We start from the raw sequence: 17,291 nt of genomic DNA on the forward strand, positions 1-17,291 counted from the left end.
TCTGAGAACACCAGGATTGGGGTGGGACCAGGAAAGTCACCGCCCTGGGCCCTCCAAGCTGGAGTGTGCACCCTCCACAGGACACCGGTCCCAAACGTTCGGTGAACGGCTGTCAACTTTGACCAAGTGTTCCCCCATCAGCAGCAAAGTGAACAGAACAAGAGTTTTCCAGAAAGCTAGAGGTACTTAAAGGGCCGTCCTTTATTCCAAAAGGATGCTCTCACCTTTTCCTGGTGCCCAAACACCCTTTCTTACAGGAAATGGTGACAGCACATTTCCCAGCGGCTTTTCGTGGTGAAGTAACAAACGGGTAACATTCCTGCCGGTCTCCGGTTTCGTGTTTTTGGCGCGGGTGATGGGTGATCTGTACGACTTCTCCGAAGAACTCAAAGGGACCCAAAGGAGACGTCCCCTTGGACCCGGGCCACTTGTGAGGGGGTGGGCAAGCCCTGGTGGGGGGAGGAGTAAAGGCCAGTGGGCAGTGTCCCAGGGAGAAAGACACTGGCGGTCTCCCCAGGCAAGAGGCTCGCAGAAACACAGAATAAACACGCCCCCAGGGTGTGACGCGAGGCCCAGATGTCCACACTTGGGGACAAGGAGGAGGAGAGAGGAATGAGGAATAACAGCTGTGAAGGTTGGGAAACAAGGGACTGCCCAGGGGCCCTGCAGCCAGCACCTTCTAGAAACTTTCCTCGGCAAGAGGAGACCAGGCGGCTGGCCCGTCTTGGGACCCAAGTAACTCCAGGAGGAGTGGAGGCCGGAGACACCTGGGGCCTCTTCTCTGCCTCATCAGGAACCACCCAGCAGCAAAGCCCTGAGACAGGCATTTCCCTGACTCTTGGTGAGTACTGATGTCATCCTCCCACGAGGGGTGGCCTGTGCCCTCCTCGTTCCCCCATTCCCAAAGTCCCTCCCACCCCCCCGCATTGGAGAAGCCCATTCGGGAGTCACCCAAGGAAAAGCAGCTCACCTCATCAGGCGCCCCTACTGTCCCTTCAGTCTCTACTTTGTCCGAGGGGCAGGAAGTGCGGGCACTAAAACATCAAGTCTGGGCCCCGGGGGCCCTGGGTTCCACACAGCGCCGCTCCCTACCTGCTCTGTGAACCTGTGTCAGACCCTTGTCTGTCAACGGGGCCAGAAACAGACCCTGCTCCCGGGGCATCCTGAGGACGACACAAGTTTACAGGCTCTCAGTTGCTCAGACCCATGCACGGCATACAGGAAGCAATAGAGAGAGCACACCCTCAGCAGGTGCATGTGGAACTGGCACATTGCATGCAGAGGTCCCTCTCAGTGTGGCTCTGAGGGACCGGTTTCCCAGGCTGCCTGCTGCGGGTCACAAGGCCGGAAGGTGGCAGAGCTCACATCGAAGTTCAAGGTGGCCTCTCTCTGCTCTCTCTATGCCCAGCACTGAAGCCCGGAGGCCTGGCCAACCTTGCACCCAGGAGCTGTGTGGCCTTGGGCCTGTCCCTTAACCTCTCCGTGACTCGTTTTCCTCCTCTCTAAATACAACGGCCAGACCACATATGAAAATGAAGCGACCCACAATTTGCACCCTGCGGTCTGGGAAGACAAATGATTAACCCCCGTAGTGATCGGCCCCAGATGGGCCGGACTCCGTCAGTAACTGCCAGCTTCCTGAATCTTTGCCTCCACCGCCAGCTCAGGACCAGCCAGAAAAAGCCTCACCGACGTTCCCCTCACCAGTCACAGTGGTGACATACATCCCGATTCAAGTTATCCTGCCTGTAGCTTCCCTGTGCTAACAGCCTCCCATCCAGACATCTTCCCTTTTGCCCACTCTGAGGCTCTCCTGCCCCCTGCCAGCCTGGAGTCTTTGCAAAAACACGAGTGATGGGGCGGACTCCTTTACTATATAGCAAGCTCTGGAGAAACTCCCTTTGCTCGTTCTCCTCCAAGGGGTCCCTCTTCCTTTCTTTCGGCAACCCAAGCGCAGTTCTTCGCTTGAAATCTACTCAGTAGATAATCAGTACTCAGCAATGCCAGCTTTTTGTTCACTCGGCCAGCCTTGGTTTACCATCTGTCCTCAGGAAATCAGGGAGGCCGCCCGGACAAAGCCCCCAGAACTTGGAAACCCCCAACAGAGAGAAGCACTCCAGTCTCCAGTAGCTGCTGGGCTCCTTACACTAAGGGGCCGTATCAACCCGGAGGGAGGTGCTGTGATTCTCTGGGAGGGAAGGCAAAGAAAGTCCACGTGTTTGCAAGACAGGGTGTGGCCTTCAGAGGGATGGCCTCCGCTGATATCTCCATGGTGATGTCACTCCCAGCCCGAGGCTGCCGAGACAGCATCCAAACAATCATTTTTTTGTGTTTTTAGCAGAAACACAACATCCAAACAATCATCTTAACAGAAGCGGGTTGGGGTTTAAATTTCTTTTGTTAGTTAAGTAACACATGTTGATTGTAGAAAAATAACAGAAAAGGGGAGAGAAATATCTCAGAGATCCCTCTCCCCTCCAAAGCCCACCAGGGTTACCAGTTTTTCCCTCTGTAGGTGACAAGGTTGAAAGTCTACCACACCCAGGGTTTTATGATGTGATTAAAAAAAAAAAAATGGAAGTATAATTAACTTCACAGGATTATGTCAGTTTCAGGTGTATGTGACATGCATTTTTCAACTGACCTAAATATAGGACCGTTGTTACAAATTCCTAGTAGAATAAGCAATTCAAAGGCTGTAAAATATTCCATCACGACCGATGTGGTGTTGATCCTCAAGATTCAAACAGTAAAAAGTGCAGCAGAGAGGCAGCAACCTGCTGGGCAGTCCGGCCTCTCTTGGCTCTGCCCTGGCCCCCCTCTTATTCCCAATGTGCTCTTCCTATGAAAGCCCCCCCCCCCCCCCCACCTACCCCTCCTCCCCCCACCCCGTCCTGTGGGCTGCCAGTCAGGGCCAGTGTCAGCAAGAAAATGGCCAAATCAGCGCTTTCTGGGGAGACAAAGCCCTGCCTGAGAGGTCAGCTGGGAGGGCTCTCCTCCCCTGGTCCTCACCCCCCACACCAGCCCCACCCCAGGCCTGATGCCCTGGGGCATCTTGCCCAGCTCCACCCTGTACACCTACAGCGTTCACGTGGCTGCAGGAAGCAGCAAACCCCAATCCAAGCTCCCGGGAGAGAGAAAGTATCTTTTCTCATCTAGAACAAGCTGGCAGCAGTAAGGGCAGAAGGTGGTGCTGGCCCAGGTGAGTTGCCCCTTTGCAGCTCCACCCTCGGAGTCCGAGGCTGGGGAAGCTAGTACTCTGTGTGCACTGTTGGTCTGAATAGCACTGGGGGCTGTAAGTGAGGGAGGGGCTGGTGGGGGGTGGTTAGGGGTGGGTAGAAGGCAAGAGGGGGTGGCTGAACCCTGACAGGCACAGGGGAGCTCAAATGCATCACAGCAGGACCTTGTGACCTGGATAAATCCCTGCCTCTCTTTATTATTATTATTATTATTATTATTATTATTATTATTATTCCTGCCTCTATTTTTTTTTTTTTTTTTTAAGGAGAGAGAAAGACAGAGCATGAGTGGGGGAGGAGCAGAGAGAGAGGAAGACACAGAATCCGAAATAGGCTCCAGGCTCCAAGCTGTCAGCACAGAGCCTGACGCGGGGCTCGAACCCACAAACTGCGAGATCATGACCTGAGGTGAAGTCGGACGCCCAACCAGCTGAGCCACCCAGGCGCGCCCCTCCTGCCTCTCTTTAGACCTCAGTTTATCCACCTGTGGAAGGACAGGTCGGACTAAATGGTTTAGTTTCCAACAGGGAACCTTCTTGGTCTATTTCTGGTGGGTTGATGTCCTGGGAACTTCGGCCATTTTCCTCGTTCCAGAAGCTGTATGTGTCAAAGAAGGGAGAAGTGCCCCCAGAATACAGGTGCCATTTGATCTGGGCCAGAAACCCACTCATTTGGGTAAATCATACTCTTTACTACACCCTACCCCCCGCCCCCCTGATGCACTCACCCCCATCTTTTCTGAGCTTTCTGCCCTAGAACCTGGGTGTACAGACCAGGTGGGGATCCAAGGGGGTCTGTGAATTGCCTGAACCTGTATGCAAAACTCTGTGTGTATATGTATGTGCATGAATGTGTGTGTGTGTGTGTGCACACGTGTATGTGCATGCGTGTATTGTACATTTCTGGGAGATCCTCCCCAGGGTTCAAAGTTTCGAAGGACTGCATGTCCTTAAAAGCTTGGGAAACCTCTGGCCTTGGGGCACCTGGTGACTCAGTGGGTTAAGCATCCAACTCTTGATTTCGGCTCAGGTCATGATCTCGTGATTTGCGAGTTCAAGTCCCACACTGGGCTCTGCGCTGACAACATGGAGCCTGCTTGAGAGTCTCTCTCTCCCTCTCTCTCTCTGTCTCTCCCCTGCTTGCACGTGTGCTCTCTCTTTCTCAAAATAAATACATAGACGTTAAAAAAAAACTCTTAAGAGGTTAACTCATTTCTCAAAGATGATGGATACCAGAGCAGTGGAGGGATGGTGGTGGTAACTGAACCAATTCATTCATTCAGGTGTCATTGTCTACCCTTGGCCAGGCACAGGACTGGGTGCCTTAGGGGACATGAAGAAGACTGCTTGGTGCCTGCCTGTCCTCCTTGGAGTCAGTGTCACTGTGTGGACCACAACCTTCCTCAACACACCCACCTTCTCATGCTCAAGGGAAATGGAGGTGAATTTGAGCTGGGCTTTGAAAGGGAAGGATGATTTGTCAAATAGAGAAGGGGACAAGGGCATTACAGGTAGAACTAAGGGCAATGGCTCCGAGGTTAGCTTATCAAGGCCAGGGAAGGTGGCACAGAGGCACAGAGGCCAGTCACAGTGCAAGCACCTATGGGTGTCGGGAGTCTGATATTTCTTGCTCCTGGGCTGCCACTTAACCTCTGCCTCCTCCCCACCCGGGGGTGTGTGGGGGGGTGCTGACAGCTGTGTCAACTCCTGTGACACCCCAGGAGACGGGTCTTACTGAGGGCGTAATATTCATCTGGGTCTTGAGGACCACTTTTTCCAATAACAAGTTGGGAGTGTATCACCAAGACCCCCGTGCCTTTCCCCCCCACCTGCCTTGGCCTCAGGACAGCTCAGTAAGACCTGGAGTTCTCAGCTCGGCTCTACCGGCTACATCATCCCCTCCTCATCAGTTCCTGTCCAGTTCAAATGTCACCTCCTCCGTGAAGCCTTCCGGGGAAGCTCCTCCCCATCTCTCCCAGCATCTCGAGTTTGCATCTCTTCCAATGGTCTGAGACAGCCTTGTGAGCCGAGCATCAACACGATTTCGGCGTCGATAGGTGACCATCGCCGAGGCGGGTGTGGGCGCACCCCAGACGCCCCACAACTGACTGCCTCCGGCGGAGGACAAGGTATACGGCAGCGTTTTCCGCCCGCCCGCCCGCTTGCGGCGCGGCGCGGCGGCCGGAGAAACGCGAGGCCACGTGAACGCGCGCCTGACCCCCGCCGCGCCAGGCCCCGCCCTCCCGCGCCCGCCCCAGCGCCGGCCCCTTTTGTTCCCTCCCGGAGCCGGGCCGCTCGCTCCGCTCCCGCTCAGCTCGGCTCGGCTCGGCTCGGCCGCGGGGCGCGCAGGCGGCGGCCGGGGCTGCTCGAACCGCGCCTCCCGCCTTCCCGCCGCCGCCGCCGCCCGGACGCGGCTGCGGCTGCGGCCGCGGAGCGTGGCCCGGGCCCGGAGCGCGAGCGCGGAGCCCCGGCCCCGGGAGGGGCTGCGGCCGGTGGGCAGCGGCGCGCGGGGAGGGGCCGCAGCATCCTCTCCCCCCGCGGCGTCCGGGCCGGGAGCGGAGGAGGCCGGGCGCCGGGCCTTCCGCAGCGCAGCCCGCAGCCGGAGGGGCGCAGGTAGGAGCGGCCGGAGGGCCCCCGGGGGAGGGGGCTCGCCGGGCAACAAAGGAGCGAGGGATGCGGGAGGCGGCGGCGGCCCGGCCTGAGCTGCAGCGGGGCGGCCGCCCGCAGGCATTGTCGGGGCGTGGGAGAGGCCGGAGGGCCGGGGGCCGGCGGGTGGGCGTGAGCGGGAGCTGCTCCCCGTGCACCCCCAACTTCCCTGTCGCCCGCAGGCGAGGAGAGGACGCTGCTGGCGTTGTGTGTGTGTGGGGGGGGGTGCTTCCCGGGCTGCGAGTCCCTTCGGTGAAGGCATCTCCGGCACCGTCGGTGCCCGCATCCGCAGACTGGGGTTCGGCACATCTGTTGTGGGGGCTGCCTGTCCCGGCTCTCAAGGGCAGCGCCGGGAGGCCGGACGCGCCGCAGGGCTCTCTGAGCTCCCAGGCGGTGGGGGAATGGGGGGGGGGGGGCACAGCCCGGTGGGCGCGGCCATACAGCCCCCTTTTCCAGACCCCGGGTCTGGGAGAACACGGAGCCCCCGCCCCGCCGGCTGGGGTCGCCCGGCCGATTCCCTTTGCAAAACTTGCTCTAAGTGCATGGTGGAGGGGGTATGGGGGAGACTGGGGCGGGGCGGCATCCCGCCAGGGGTGCCCCCCCAGGCTGGCGCTGGTAGCTGGTGAGGCAGCAGATTTTCTGCCCTCCCCACAGGGAGGGGCCATCGCCACCGAGATGCTCTGCTGGGCCTCCAGGGCGCGCCCGTTTGGGCCCTTCAGGCGGGGCTTGGGCGGGGCGGGTGCCCACTGGGCACTGCCACGCAGGCCCTGGCCCCACCCTGGGAAGGACGGACAGAGGGGGCACCTTGGGGGGGGGGGAGTCAGACACCCAGCAGCGCGTTCCCAACCTTGGATACCCCGCTTCTCCAATATGAGGGGGGAGATGTCCTCACCCCTGTAAGATGCCCAAGGGAGGTTAGTGGGGGTAGCAGTGGCCTAGGGCTGCTGGCAGAGGAGGAGGAGAGTGCAGGGAACACCACGTGGGGCAAGACTCCTCACCAGTTGTAATGTAAACAATGAGCCCTTCATTCATCCAGCTGCTGTCACCTGGCCCAGCACTGCCAGGAGCTGGCAGGTACACAGAACAGGGGCCTCGCTGCCCCCAAAGGGCACAGCCCTGCAAGTCTTGGTGGCTTGCTTGATGAGTGCCTTGGTGGGGTAGCTGGAAATACAGAGGAGGGACGCCTGGAGGATGGGGTGGAGCAGGAAGCTTGATGGGGGCACCGTGCATAAGTTTGCTGCCAGGATGCCACACAAGAGCTTCAGGCAGGAGAAGTAGTGGGGGTAAATGCTTGGAGTCCTAAAAGGAGGCCTCGTGGCTGATGGGAAGGAGGAACAGTAAAGGATTTAGGTGATTGGGGCATGGGGTTTGAGGGAAGGGATTGTTCTGTCTCTTCTACTTTTAAAAAAAAATTTTTTTTAATGTTTATTTATTTTTAAATGTTTTTATTTATTTTTGAGACAGAGAGAGAGCATGAGCAGGGGAGGGGCAGAGAGAGAGGGAGACACAGAATCCGAAGCAGGCTCCAGGCTCTGAGCTGTCGGCACAGAGCCTGACGGGGGGCTCGAACTCACGGACGGTGAGATCATGACCTGAGCGGAAGTCGGACGCTTAACCGACGGAGCCACCCAGGCGCCCCTGATGCTTATTTATTTTTGAGAGAGAGAGGAGAGAGAGATAGAGCGCAAGCAGGGGAGGGGCAGAGAGAGAGGAAGACACAGAATCGAAAGCAGGCTTCAGGTTCTGAGCGGTCAGCACAGAGCCCAATGTGGGGCACAAACTCACGAGCTGTGAGATCATGACCTGAGCCGAAGTCGGCAGCTCAACCGACGGAGCCACCCAGGCGCCCCTGTCCCTTCTACTTTTGCACACGGAGGGGCAGGGAGGAGGGGGGAGGGGGTGGCCAGGCACCTTCCTCCAGGGGCTATAAGCCCAGATTGCGCTGGCACCCGCAGTGTCTGGCCCAGGAGAGACGTTGGGGTATGGGCTCTGGGTCAGGTGGAGCGGGGAGGGTTGGAGTGGAGCTTCAAAGGCAGGGACCTTGCAGAGGGAACCTGGGAAGAGCCTCGGCTCACATGAGCTTTTGCACCAGCAAGCTTCTAGGTGCACCCGGCAGGCTGGGAAGGTGCTCTCTGGAATTCTGCACCCGGAGCTCAAACTCCCAAGGAGGGCGACCCACCCACAGAGGTGCCAACCCCCCTGCAGTATCTGCTGCCTGATTTGGCGGTTAAGCGTTTGGATGCTGGCACCTGACAGCCTGGGTTCAGATTCCAGCTCTGTTCCTTCCTAGCTGTGTGACCTCGGACAAGTCACTGCACCTCTCTGCCTCAGTTTCCCTGTCTATGAAGTGAGGGTGCTTATGGTATCCACCTTTTAGGGTTGTTGTGAGAACCGAACGGATGGATGTGTGTGAAGTCGTGCGCTGTGACAGGGCGGGTGACCAGTGTTCATCGCTGCTCTACGCACATAGCTCCCGTCCACACACACGTGGCTCGTCCCGTCCCCCAGCTTGTGTCCTTGCTGGGGCAGCCGTGCCTGCCTGTTGGCCGCTCCCCGCGGCCTCCTCCCAGAGCTGCCCCCTCCATTCTGGTCCTTGACGTGGGGGACAGTTCCCTCCTGGTGTCCCCTCCCTGGGCCCGCCACCCTGAAGGTTGACCCTGCCCTCCTGATGCCCTCTCCCCGCACCTCTGCTTCCGTGCTCAGAGGAGGGGCCAGCGGCCTTCCTGACCCTGCTGGTTCCCTGCCGGCCTCATCTAAGCGGCGGTGACAAAATACCACGGACCAGGTGGCTTATACCCAGCAGAAATCGATTTCTCACGGTTCTGGAGTCTGGAAGTCCAAGATCAGGGTGCCAGCATGTTCCAGGGGAGGCCCTCTTCCGGGTCGCACACTTCCTGTATTCACACACGGCAGAAAGGGCTGCGGAACGGTCCGGGGTCCCTTTTATGAGGACACTGATCCTGTCCTGGAGGGCCCCTCCCTCCTGACCCTGTCACCTCCCAAGGCCCCTGGCCTCCTGACAATGTCACCTCACGTTGGGGCTTAGGTTTCAACATATGAATGTGGAGGTTGGGGGGGGGGGTAGTCACAAACGTTCAGACCGTACCACCTGCCTGATGGCTCTTGGGGGGGATGGGGAACCCCAGCTTTCGTGTAGGTTTTTAAGAAAACAACACATACCGAGGGCTTACTCTGTGCCAGGAACCGTCGGCGAGCTCTCTAAATGCGTGTTTCCGTTTGTGGATATCTTCACGAGGCTGCCTGCATTTTACAGATGAGGACGTCGGGGCACAGAGAGGTTTCCCTGTTGGCCTTTCGTGCGTCAAGCACCTACAGGGTGCCTGGGGGACATGCTACCATGTGCGTTTCACTAAAGCCTGGTTTGGGCCGTGCCTTCCTCAGACACCACCCCGGTTGCCCAAGTGCAAAGTCCAAGCACCGTCTGGCTCCCGGGGCCCCCCCCCAGCTGGCTGTGCCTTGGCTTCCCCGCCGGCTCTCCCCACCCTCCCACGCTGGCCTTACCCAGACGAGTCTCAGCCTTAATGAGCTGGGAGCGGTGGGCGTGGCTTGGTGAGCAGGGAGGGCCCTGACCCACGTCTTCAGGATTATTTTCTTACAGGGGAACAGGAAGCTTCTCCAATTAGGTTAAGTGAAAGGAGAGTTAGGAGGGAAAGGAAACTTCTGCAGCAAACAGTTGCAGGCCGCCCGGCTCCCCCAGGACCTGGGATGCTGGCAGACAGCCCCTCCTCTGGTTTTCCTCTTTTCTGGACTGCGGTTTCATTTTCTCTGCCTCTCATCTTCTCTCCTGGTAGGCTGTGTCTCTCTGGGTTGCTGATGTGACTGCCCTGAATGGGGGCTTTAGCTTGAGGCCACAGGACCTCCTGTGGGCACTCCCCTCAGTCTTGGGGTGCTGAGAGACCAGTCTTGGGGGGCTGAGAGACCAACCCGGCACTGGCTTGGGCGCCCAGCTGGTGGGCGGCAGGCCATGTGATCTCTGGGGCTGGGGGTGGGGGCGGGGAAACGGTGCCGGGCACCAACTACAGTGTCAGCCGCTGGAGGATGCCCACGTGGTGTGTGCTGGGGGAGGACGGGTGAGCGGGGCATTGCTAGCCTGGAAAACTGGATCTGACGGGAGAGGCGGACCCAGAGCCAGTTAACTGCGGTCTCCACTGCGGTCTCCACCTCTAGGCAGCGGCATTTCTTGGGAGTAGCTGGAGTGGCCCAGCCTGGCCGGTGTGGGGACCGAGGGTGCCCTCCCCACCCCCAGCCCTGGCTCAGGAGCAGATGAGGCTCCTCCCTTCAGGACCTGGAGACCTGGGCCACCCCACTGCCCACCCTGTCCCACCAGGGCTACCAGGGTCGGTGCACAGAAACAGTAATACAAAACTCAGGATCTCAGAGGAAATGCTTGAAAATGCCAATGAAGTGTGTCCCTGCTGAATAGAAAGCAGATGGGACGTCTGGGTGGCTCCGTTGGTTAAGCGGCCAACTTCAGCTCAGGTCACGATCTCACGGTCCGTGGGTTCAAGCCCCTCGTCAGGCTCTGTGCTGACAGCTTGGAGCCTGGAGTTTGCTTCGGATTCTGCGTCTCCCTGTCTGCCTCTCTCTGCCCCTCCTCCACTTGTGCTCTGTCTCTCTCTCTCTCTTTCAAAATAATAAATAAGCATTAAAAAAAAAATAAATAGAAAGCAGAGCATGTCAGGTGGTTTTTATCAACAAGGTGTAAATTCGGGCCCTTGACCACCTAATGCTTCTGTCTTCCCTGGGCAGCTCTTGGTACATCCCTGGAATCTGCCTTTGACTCTGCCCAGGAAAACACCTGCTCTGCACACATCCCTTTTCACCCTCGTGGCCTCTTTGCCACGGGGGGGTGGACTTTCAGGCTCACAAGGAGTCCCTGTTTTTTCCAGCCTGGAGTTCTCAGCCTAAAGCCCACCACTCGTGTGGTCCCTAAGTCACTTGTGGTCCCACAAGTGTGTCACCCTAAGTCAAGTGTGAAGCTGGACGCTGCCATGAGGGAGGGAGCAGCATTTGGTGCCCGGGGATGTTTTGCTGCCTTGTGTCCTCATTCTGCTCAGGCTGTTCCCTTTTCTACTGTGGACTGTTCCTTGCATAAATTCGTTGGTTCTCCGACACAGCTCACACTTCAGTTTCTGTGCCAGGGGTTGTGCCCAGTACCGGGAGCTCAGGGTGGAGGAGGGGAGACATCCGAGAGGGTCTTGTGTGTTCTTTGTGTGACTCCAGAAAGGGCTGGAGATGATTCGCAAAGGTAAACGCCCCATAACGAGATGAAAATGACCAGGGTAAAGAGCAAAGCTGGGGTGGCAAAAATCAAACGAAGCTGGAGGGGCTGCCGTACCTTCCGTGGCAGGTAACTTGCCTCGGAGCTTTCTAGTAGCCTGATCTGAGGGCGAGGCAGGTATTTTGAGCGGCTGTATTGTCACCTCGCTCCTGTGAGCCCTGCTGTATATACCACTAAAGCCTAAGGGTCAGGCTGCCAGCCATTGTGGTCCCGGTATGGCCCTTGGTCCAGAAGGTAGAGGGTGAGAGCGGCCGCCTTCTGATCTTCCTTTCTTTAAATTTTTTTTTAAAGTTTATTTATTTGTCTTGAAAGAGACAGACAGCGTGAGCAGGGGAGGGACAGAGAGAGAGGGAGAGAGAGAGAGAGAGAAAATCCCAAGCAGGCTCCATACCATCAGCGCACAGCCCAATGTGGGGCTCAAACTCATGAAACCCCGAGATCATGACTTGAGACGAACCCAAGAGTCGGACACTTAACCGACTGAGCCACCTAGGCGCCCCTCTATCTTTAACTTTTTAAAAGATATTTGTTTATTTTTGAGAGAAATTGAGAGAGAGAACAAGCGAGTGTGAGTGGAGGAGGGGCAAAGAAAGACGGAGATCCAGAATCTGAAGCAGGCTCCAGGCTCTGAGCTGTCAGCACAGAGCCCGACTTGGGGCTTGAACTCACGAACCATGAGATTTTGACCTGAGCCAAAGTTGGATGCTTAACCGACTGAGCCACCCAGGTGACTCTGCCTTCTGATCTTTCTAAGCCTCCTCCTGGAGGGTCCCTGTGGACCGCTGAGAGCCAGGGTTCGTGCTCACAGCCAGCCTGTTCACTGGGGTCTGCCTGGCCCCAGAGGTGCGTGAGAGCTGATGAGCTAGGAGCCACGCTGGCTCCTGCCCAAGAATCCCCATCTCCCGAGGAGGCGTGGGGGACATGATACAGGGAGTGCACCCAGTCGGCCCCAGGAGTTGGCTGAAGGATAGAAGGGTGAAGGCGTGTGGCAGAATGAGCGACGGGGGGAGGGATCTTAGGGAGCAATGAGAAACTCAAGGAAGCTGGAACGAAGGGTGCTGGTGGACAGGGTTCCCAGGAAATGAGGCCAGAGGCAGGCAAGGCCTAGGCTAGTGGGCAGAGAGACCACAGGCCATGGCCTCAGCACCCAGGGCTGGGGGGTGTCCTCCTGGCCTCGTCCTTGAAACCTCTGCCCTGTCCTCCCCAACCTGGGTGCCAGGAGGAGAGTTGGTCTTGATTCTGAGGAAGTCAAGAAAGGAAGTCAAGGGGCGCCTGGGTGGCGCAGTCGGTTAAGCGTCCGACTTCAGCCAGGTCACGATCTCGCACTCCGTGAGTTCGAGCCCCGCGTCGGGCTCTGGGCTGATGGCTCAGAGCCTGGAGCCTGTTTCCGATTCTGTGTCTCCCTCTCTCTCTGCCCCTCCCCCGTTCGTGCTCTGTCTCTCTCTGTCCCAAAAATAAATAAACGTTGAAAAAAAAAATTAAAAAAAAAAAAAAAAAGAAAGGAAGTCAAGAAGGGTGGTTACGAACTCAGGCTGTGTGGCCAGAGGGCCCGAGTTCGAATTCCACATCTACTATTGGATCAGTTGTGTCACCCTAAGCAAACGATTGACCACTCCAGGCCTCAGCTTCCCACTAGTAAAGTGGATGGAATTCATAACAGGGCTGTTGCAGAGGTTAAATGAGGTAGTATTTATAAAGCACTTGGGCCGGCGTCTGGAGCAGAACAGATATTGTGGGTCTGTGTCTCCTTAGGCTGGAACAGCTCAGCAGAAGAGAGGGGGGCCCATCCCACCTGGACCCCCTACACCAGGTGCACCCACACAGGCTCTGAGTCCAGCACAGTGAAGAATCAAGCTCTGTGACAGAGAGTGGTGTGGACATGGGGTCACCCTTCCAGCCCTGAGAAGGGGGGCGGTGCTCAACATAGTTGGTTAGTGTTGTTATGGACAGTAATAGTAGCTGTGTGAGTTTGGGAGAGCCTCGCGGGGCAGCTGTGCCACCTGGAGCAGATACCTACTCTGAGAACAGGTCTTGGTCTCTGCTTGATCTCCTCCAGTGATGGGGGGCTCACTGCCTGCCTCTTTGTTCATTGGACCCAAATGTGGTTAGCATCCACTCTGTGCCCGATGCTAATTGTTGGGAACCTTCTGCCCTTCCCAGAGCTCGCTCCAAGCCGGCCAGTGAGTGCGGCTGTGGTGTGTGAACAAGCTGCCATGGGTGTGGAGAGGAAGAGGGTGGTAGCGGAGGGAGGGCGTTTCCACGCGTTCGTGTTTCTTTCATTCATTCGCGTGCTCGTTAGGCAGTTTGAGCTGCTGCATGTGCTGGGCGCTGTCCTAGGTACCGAGAGCTCAGCAATGGATACGATCTGCAAAGAATCTGCCCTCTTAAAGCTGCCGTCAGCGAGATGTGAGGGAGTTTGCCAGCGGATGAGAGGACCAGCATTAGGCAGAAGGAACAGTGTTTGCAAAGGCCTGGGGATGTGGTAGGATGTGTATGGGTGTGGGTGGACGTCTGTGGCATTCAGGCAGCTTTTGGTGGCTGGGGGTGGTGGCTGCCTTTCTGGAAGCACTAAAACACCACGAGGGCTTCTTAGTGACTGACCTCACCCCTGGGGCCACCAGGTTCTGCCCCTCCTCCGCCCATCCCGTCCCATCACCCACCCACAGCCCTGGGTTGCCCTTTGTCCTTCAGAGGTTTAGATGGTGCCCCTGGCCCCCTGGCTGGTTCATGCGTTCTCCAGGCTGCCACGTGGGCCCTGGTTTGTATTCTGTCCCCACAGGCCCAGACCTCAGGGGGGCTCAGCCTCCTCCCTGCAGGGCAAGGCTCGAGAGAGGATGCTGGGGTGCTGACTTGGCATGCCTTGTTCAGGGAGGAAGGTTGGTGTTCGGGAAGGTTGTGCGGTGAGCACGGCACCGCTGTGGGTCAGGCCCTGGGTGCTTGACGTCCATGGGGCTTGGGCCTGCCTGCAGGGAGCTCGCAGAACCGCGGGGAGCCAGATGCCCCGTGGGTCCCCATGGTTAGGCACCACTGCCCGGGGCTGTCTGATAGGCGGGAAGGACCCAGAGGGGCTGGGACCACCCCTGCTTCCTCCACTTCCGCTGCCACCCACCCCCAGCCCAGGTAATTAAAAAGAATTTTAGGGGCGCCTGGGTGGCTCAGTCGGTTAAGCGTCCGACTTCGGCTCAGGTCACGATCTCACGGTCCGGTCCGTGAGTTTGAGCCCCGCGTCGGGCTCTGTGCTGACTGCTCAGAGCCTGGAGCCTGCTTCCGATTCTGTGTCTCCCTCTCTCTCTGACCCTCCCCCGTTCATGCTCTGTCTCTGTCTCAATATAAATAAATGTTTAAAAAAATTAAAAAAAAAAAGAATTTTAAAGCCTTTTTATTGAAATACAGTATCCATGCAGAAAAGTGTGCATGACATAAGCATACTTGGTGAAGTTTCCAAACTGAAATCCTTGTAGAATGAGAGCCTGCTGGCTCCCCAGAACCCCTCCTGTTGTCCTTCCAGTTAGTACCCCTGACCCAAGGGGGACCCCTTCCCTGATTTTTTTTTTATGTTTAGGTATTTATTTTTGAGAGTGCTAGTGGGGGAGGGGCAGAGAGAGAGGGAGAGAGAGAATCCCAAGCAGGCCCCACACTGTCAGCACAGAGCCCGATGTGGGGCTCGAACCCATGAGCGAGTGAGATGATGACCTGAGCGGAAATCAAGAACCATATACTTAACTGACTGAGCCACCCAGGAGCCCCCCCTGGTTTTTGATATCATCAGTAATGATTGTCCACTGACTTCATTTTTATTTATTTGTTTGTTTATATTTATGTACATATTTAAAGTTTCTTTATTTTGGGGTGCCCAGGTGGCTCAGTCAGTTAAGCATCTGACTTTGGCTCAGGTGATGATCTCACAGTTGGTGGGTTCGAGCCCCGCATCAGGCTCTGTGCCGACAGCTCGGAGCCTGGAGCCTGCTTCGGATTCTGTGTCTCCCTCTCTCTCTCTGCCCCTCCCCCACTCACACTCTGCCTCTCCCTCTCTCAAAAATAAACAAACATTAAAAAAATAAAAAAAAAAATAACACACAAGTGTATAATCACAGAGCTCAGACACGTGGTTGCATAGAGTTGTAGCTCATTCATTTGCATTGCTGTATTTTCTTCCATTGCAGGAAGAGAGCCCGCCTTAGTTACTCCTTCTCACGGGGTTGGATACTTGGGTTACTTTCAGTTTAGGAGCATTAGGAGCAGTCTGTCTTTGGGGCACTTATGTCCGCATTCCTTTTGGGGGCGTGCCTAGGAGTGGAGTCTCTGGGTCGCGGTCAGGGTTAGTAGGTGAGATCAAACTGGTTTCCAAATCGCTTACCAGTTGACTCTCATCTCGGCAGTGGGCGAGCGGTCTGGACATTCTGCAGCCTCACCCACCCCTCGTGTGTCTGCTTCACTTTCTGCGTTCTGGTGAATATGGTGTTAGCCAGACGAGCAACAAAGGAGAACGTCTTTCCATATGTTTGCTGGTCTTTTAAATACCCTCTTTTCATGTAGTGCTCTTTGAGGTGTCTTGCTGATTTTTCCAACTTGATTTGTTGGATTCTCTCTGTATTCTGAATATGAATCATTCTTGGAATGTGGGGCTTGCAAATGTTTTCCCCTTCTGTGGCTCGTTCCTCACACAATACTGTCTCTCTCTCTCTCAGTGGTATCATTTGATGTACAGAAACTCTTTTTTAAAATTTTTTTTTTTTTGTTTTTCAACGTTTATTTATTTTTGGGACAGAGAGAGAGCATGAACGGGGGAGGGGCAGAGAGAGAGGGAGACACAGAATCGGAAACAGGCTCCAGGCTCTGAGCCATCAGCCCAGAGCCCGACGCGGGGCTCGAACTCACGGACCGCGAGATCGTGACCTGGCTGAAGTCGGACGCTTAACCGACTGCGCCACCCAGGCACCCCTGATGTACAGAAACTCTTAATCTTTTTTTTTTAAGTAAAAAAAATATGTATTTAAGGGTGCCCAGGTGGCTCAGTCAGTTAAGCCTCCAACTTGGGCTCAGGTCATGATCTCGCGGTTTGTGAGTTCGAGCCCCACGTCAGGCTCTGTGCTGACAGCTCAGAGCCTAGAGTCTGCTTCGGATTCTGTGTCTCCATCTTTCGCTGCCCCTCCCCTGCTCACGCTCTCTCAAAAATAAAAAAAACATTAAAAAAATTTGTTTTATTTTGAGACAGAAAGAGCAAGCAGGGGAGGGGCAGAGAGAGAATCCCAAGCAGGCTCTGTGCTGTCAGCACAGAGCCTGATGTGGGGCTTGATCCCACAGACCACGAGCTCATGACCTGAGCCGAAATCAAGAGTCAGACACTTAACTGAGCCACCAGGTGCCCCCAAAAGTTCTTAATCTGGTCCAATTTATCCGTCCTTTCCCTGTCTTCTGGTATTTTCTGTGTCCTGTTAAGAAATCTTTGCATATCTCAGTCTTTATTTGTGTCTCTTAAATACTGTATTGTTTTGCCTTTCACGGTTAGACCTGCTGTCCCTCTGGGATTGGTTTTCGTGTATGACGTGAAATAAACATACTAGTCTCCCTTTGCTGCCCTGACAAATGACCACAAACACAGTGGCCCTCAAACAGCACAGATGTATTATTTTATTTTATTTTATTTTATTTATTTATTTTTTCAACGTTTATTTATTTTTGGGACAGAGAGAGACAGAGCATGAACGGGGGAGGGGCGGAGAGAGAGGGAGACACAGAATCGGAAACAGGCTCCAGGCTCTGAGCCCTCAGCCCAGAGCCTGACGCGGGGCTCAAACTCACGGACCGCGAGATCGTGACCTGGCTGAAGTCGGATGCTTAACCGACTGCGCCACCCAGGCACCCCCAGATATATTATTTTAGATTTATGGAGGCTAGAAGTCTGAAATGGATCTCTCCCGGCTAAAATCAGGATGTCAGCAGGGCCGTGTTCCTTCTAGAGGCTCGGGGAAGAATCTGTTTCTTGCCCTTCTCCAGCTCCTAGAGGCTGCCCGCATTCTTTGCCTGGTGGCCCCTTCCTCCATGTTCAAAGCTACCCATGTCGCCCTGAGTTGTGGGCACGCTGCCATCCCTGTGATTCTGTCC

The 17,291-nt window shown here is 56.1% G+C and overlaps 1 protein-coding gene across 3 annotated transcripts in view; it reads left to right on the forward strand.

The window, feature by feature from the left end:
- The first annotated feature begins 5,556 nt into the window (after positions 1-5,556).
- CLIP2 (CAP-Gly domain containing linker protein 2) overlaps positions 5,557-17,291 on the forward strand; it is a 75,890-nt gene continuing 64,155 nt past the window's right edge. For 2 of the 3 annotated variants that reach the window (XM_045460123.1, XM_045460124.1), the window contains exon 1: positions 5,557-5,851. The gene's annotated coding sequence lies outside the window, so the exon portion shown is untranslated. The remainder of the gene's footprint in view (positions 5,852-17,291) is intronic. The other variant, XM_045460126.1, reaches the window with a different exon arrangement.

Source organism: Leopardus geoffroyi, chromosome E3, assembly GCF_018350155.1.
Source record: "Leopardus geoffroyi isolate Oge1 chromosome E3, O.geoffroyi_Oge1_pat1.0, whole genome shotgun sequence".
In the NCBI taxonomy this organism is placed as follows: domain Eukaryota; kingdom Metazoa; phylum Chordata; class Mammalia; order Carnivora; family Felidae; genus Leopardus; species Leopardus geoffroyi.